Below are 5,000 nucleotides of genomic sequence, written 5' to 3' on the forward strand. Positions count from 1 at the left end.
ACGTGATCTTGTAGCCAGTCTCCCGACCAAGATGCAGGCAAGAATGTGGAATTCTCTGATCGCATAGTCTGACATGGTCAATCATAAAAGACCATCGTGGAAGACAAAAAAATTGTGTAATCTGCATAGGCTGTAACACATCTGATTTACCTGTCTTAAGTATTGGGCTAATTAGAATCAGCTGATTAACTGAATGGTTGGATAAGGCAAAATGTGGCAGGACTTTTACTTTGTTAAGCTGGACTTTTACACCTCTGTGAGGCAACAACAAACACACATTCACAGGTCTCTGCAAAATATGAAAGATTGCTCAGAACTACGGTACTGCAACTCAGACAAAGCTTTCTACATTCAGACAGAACTCAAATTGAGTTCAGATGGAACAACTGAAGTCAGTTGGATAGAGTTCAACAGTCTTGTAGAGAATGATTTCCTTATTCAGACGGAACTTCAGACATCTGTACATGCATGCACACTCAAACACACACACACATACACACATACAAACACACACACACACACACACACACACAGGCCAAACTCCCCGCGGATAACCAGACACTGGGAATTTGTACATCTGTGACATGTTGAACCAGTCAGAGTTATGGGCTGATCGATGCCTGTCATCCATCGTTTCTGAAAAGGGATTTTGGGGACGTTTCGTTTCTGCTTTCACGTGGACACATCTGGACTCGACTTGCAGCCACAGACAGCTGTGCAGCTGGCGTGCTGAGAGCTGGAGCCGGACTCAGAATTGGTGCAGGAATCGGATTCGGAACGTTTGCAGTAGTGTCCAGATGCATGGGCCGGCTCTTTCTCTTCATTCTTTCTCTCCTCAGGACCTGAAAGCTTCTAATCTAATTCATTAGCCAGGCTCATGCTTGCTTTGAGATCTCCAGCACAAAGTTAAAGGGGCTAGTCTCAATGTTCTCGCTTTGTTTGGGAACCCGTGGTGAATGAGGGCCATTTGCAGTGCCTGTCTCTACTGTAAGAAGCTCTGGAGGAACGTGAGGTGCTCACAGTCCTGACACCTTGCACGGGATGAGAGTATGTCTCTTAAATAGTCGCGCTCAGGCCTGCCTTGAGAACTGTGTTAGAACTGGGGGTATTTGTAGTGTTCATGCTTGTTCTGCTTTTATACAAAACGGTCCCATGCACTTAGTTCAGAGGAGGTCCATAATGTTCTCAAACCTTGAACATGATGTTTCAGTAACTCAGCCCCCTCTCCCTCTCTCCCTCCCTCTCTCACTCACACACATGCACACACACACAGACACACACACACACACACACACACACACACATCTAACCCTGAGCATGTTGTGGTTACTTGCTGGATACTTCAATTATTTCTGTCTATGCTCCAGACATTTCAGCAGTTCAGTCACACGTTTAATATGAACAAGAAAAAAACATACATACATATGGCATGGTGTTATAAGAGAAATTGGATGTACTATTTATTATTTATGGCTGCATGGGAGAACGGATTTGTGTTCATTATTCTTTCTGGCATTGGGTGATTTGTGAAGGAACTCCAGACCATAGGAAGTTCTCCTTCCTCTGTGAGAGATGTCGTCACCACAGGTTAGGGCATAGCGTCTGGGGACTCATCCCCCTCTTTCTCTCTTTCTTTCTTCCTTCCTTCCTCTTTTTAATTTCTTCCTTTTTTCTGTCAGTCTCTCTCTCTCTCTCTCTCTCTCCTCTCACACACACACACACACACATACACACTTCACCTTACTCTGCCTCTCTCCCCATCTTTGTATCTCTTTAACAGAAACATTGCACCCATCACCACAGTTTTGTGCTTCAGCACAGGAACTCTGTTCAGCGACCACACAAGACAAATAGAAGCGTTGTTGTTGTCCAATCCCAGTCTTTCTCTACCTCCTGTCTGATGACTCTCTCTGGCTGTGGGGCCTTTCCACCAGATGTCCCAGGCCCCCTCCTGTCTGAGGTTGGCCAAGCAAGGAGCACTCTGCTGGGGAGCTGGAGCCACCGTGAGTCCTGAAAGGCTCCATCGCTCTGGACAGACACGTGTTGTTAGTCATAGCGCATAGCGTGCTTCAGCATCCGGCTGCCCTTAGTCAGCAGTACTGCGCTCAGCATGCTGAGGAGAAAGTGGGACACACGCACACATACACACACACACACACACACAGAGAGAGAGAGAGAGAGAAAACTAGAGAACTAGTGGGAACTGAAGCAGAGACCTGCATCCAACCGTGGGTGGAACACCTCAGGAAGGAAGCGACACGCCATGCAGTTACTGTGCACAGATCAAGCAAGCTTGTTGTGCTGTGAAGGAGAGCTTGTTAAGGACCCCAGGTACAGCATGCGGCACATTTAAAATAGCCGTCAGCAAGGTGTCCATTGTTGTATCCCGCGCCTTGTTGTGTAATGCTAGAAATCCCCTACTCATAGCACAAGGAGTTGAACTCTTAATTCTTCTGTGTGAGATATTATAAAGGAGAATATGCTGCAAATTCAGTCCAATTCTTTGAGAGGTTGAACAAGTAGTGGTTGGTCCTGTCTCAAATCAAATGAGATGACTCAGATGAAGAAAAGCTACAGAGTGACTGTACTCAGATCAGTTTTGAACCAGAACCAGCTCAGTGAGATGGATAAGGGATGTAAGGTTACTGCACTCAGGCCAGCTTACTGCAGGTTACAGCGCCTCAATGGGCCTAATGTGCTGTGCTCATGCTGCATTGCCACTGCATCTAGATCAGTTTTGTATTCAGATAAGCTTGAGCCATCATACCACAATATTACCCATATCTATTAACTGAGAAAGAGAAATACACCTCCCACCCTTTGGTTCTGTTAACACCCGACAAAGACCAACATTGGTCGAAACGTTGTGTAATTAAAATCACTTCGGGAGCAGCAGCAACAGTGTGCTTGTATCTTCCTTTTATATTTTCAAAGAGAAATACTGCACAGATCATGTGCTCAAATCAGTTTAGCATGGAAGGAGAAATGATACAGGGCTGTACTGTACCCAGATTCGTATCCTGATATGGAGAGAGACTGCATGTGCGACTGATGTACCCAGATTCGTATCCTGATATGGAGAGAGACTGCATGTGCGACTGATGTACCCAGATTCGTATCCTGATATGGAGAGAGACTGCATGTGCGACTGATGTACCCAGATTCGTATCCTGATATGGAGAGAGACTGCATGTGCGACTGATGTACCCAGATTCGTATCCTGATATGGAGAGAGACTGCATGTGCGACTGATGTACCCAGATCAGTGCTGTGTGGGGGAAATGCTGCAGGGTAACGGGATCCTCTGCTTCGCTTTTCTCCACTCTGCTTTGCGTCTGTGCTGCACGTTATGATGCAGACCGTGTGGTTTCCATGGTGCAGAAGCCCTGCTGGGTCCTCCTGAGAGATACGTGCGTGTGTGTGTGTGTGTGTGTGTGTGTGTGTGTGTGTGTGTGGAATATCATGAAAGATGCTGGAGTAAGGGATCGTCCACAAATGCCCAGCCTGATGAGGAGCGCACATCCCCAGTCTTCCCCAGGAGAGGAGACTGACACATAAACAGATGGGCACGGTTATGTGGCAGATTTATTTGCACTGATTTCACTGCTGTGTGTTCCTCTGGAGGTATTTTAGGGACGCACGCACACGGTCCAGTTTGGCTGACACACTTTAAAGCCCTGTGTGAGCTTAGCATCTGTGTCTGGACAGGGATAGACGATGATTGGCGATGGCAGACAGACACACACACACACACAGACATGCGCACACACACACACACACACACACACACACACACACACACACCTGCCAAAAGGTCAATCCTACAAGTTTAATCCATACACAGCAATTTGGATAGTCTGCCAAAAAACGTAATGGATTGATACAAAAAAAGCTAGAAGATGCAGATTATGTTTTTATATTTCACTTTTTCCACATTAAAGAAAAAAAAATATTAGAAAATCTCCCAATTACCCAAAGATATGATTCCGATTATACGATGTGTGTGTCCATGTACTCTGTATACTAGCAGTTGTAATGTCTACATTAGGGTATTGATCATTTTCAAAATGGATCTCTCGCTCAAAGCTCAGAGAGCATGTAGGTCAACACAGTATTGATTTATTATAGGTTATAGATTTTCATCATCATCATGGGTCACTCCGCCTGCAGCCACGATCACAGCTGACCGTGAGAACTGGTCTCCGTGTGCGGCTGCTCTGGTCTGGTCTGGCCTGGTCTGGTCGGAATGCGTGCCGGTTCAAAGCTACGGCTCCATCCGTGTCCAGCGCTGGATCTGGACTGGAGGAGACTGAGCTAATAGGGATGATTTCAGGGCTTGTGTATGAGGCAAAACATGGGAGCGGGGGAGGGGTGGAACAAAGGGGAATACGCACACACACACACACACACACACACACACACACACACACACACAGAGAGTGAGAGGAAGAGAGCGTGTGAAAATACACCTCCCAGCTATGAACTGGTGGCATTCCAGTGTGCGCAGGCGGTTGGTAATTTTTCATCACCCCCTTACATTTCACACCCTCCGCACAACCTCTGTGTTCGCCCAATAAGCAGAGTGTGTGTGTGTGTGTGTGTGTGTGTAAGAGAGAGAGAGAGAGAGAGGAGGGAGCGTGTGTGTGGGTGAGAAAGAGAGAGTGAGGTAGCAACATAATGAGAGAGGTAGAGGCCGATGAGAAGAGAGAGTGAGTGAGAGAGAGAGAGAGAGCAAGAGAGAGAGGGAGGGAAGAAAGGGGGAGGTGCTGTGCTGTGCTGTGCTGTGCTGTGCGGAGCGCCTCGTCTGTGGCTGCTGTCAGTCGGCTGTTGTGAGCTTCAGCTGCAGCACCGGAACCGGAGAGCAGAGAGAAGCAGAGAGAGAGAGAGAGAGAGGGAGAGAGAGGAGGGAGAGTGAGAGAGCCTGGGCAGCACAGAAGCAGCTGCAGCAGCAGCAGCAGCCTGGCAGGAAGCGTACGGAAAGAGGAGGAGGAGAAGAAGAG

The 5,000-nt window shown here is 47.4% G+C and overlaps 1 protein-coding gene across 12 annotated transcripts in view; it reads left to right on the plus strand.

Moving 5' to 3' along the window:
- Nucleotides 1-5,000, plus strand: part of nav1b (neuron navigator 1b) — a 118,222-nt gene that overhangs the window by 9,609 nt on the left and 103,613 nt on the right. For 11 of the 12 annotated variants that reach the window (XM_048254477.1, XM_048254483.1, XM_048254480.1 and 8 more), the window contains exon 1: nucleotides 4,833-5,000. This exon is cut by the window's right edge and continues 1,036 nt beyond it. The exons of the other annotated variant lie outside the window; for it this stretch is intronic. The gene's annotated coding sequence lies outside the window, so the exon portion shown is untranslated. Of the gene's footprint in view, nucleotides 1-4,832 lie in introns of those variants that run through there. 12 annotated transcript variants of the gene reach the window in all.

This window comes from Alosa alosa, chromosome 10 (genome assembly GCF_017589495.1).
Source record: "Alosa alosa isolate M-15738 ecotype Scorff River chromosome 10, AALO_Geno_1.1, whole genome shotgun sequence".
In the NCBI taxonomy this organism is placed as follows: Eukaryota; Metazoa; Chordata; class Actinopteri; order Clupeiformes; family Clupeidae; genus Alosa; species Alosa alosa.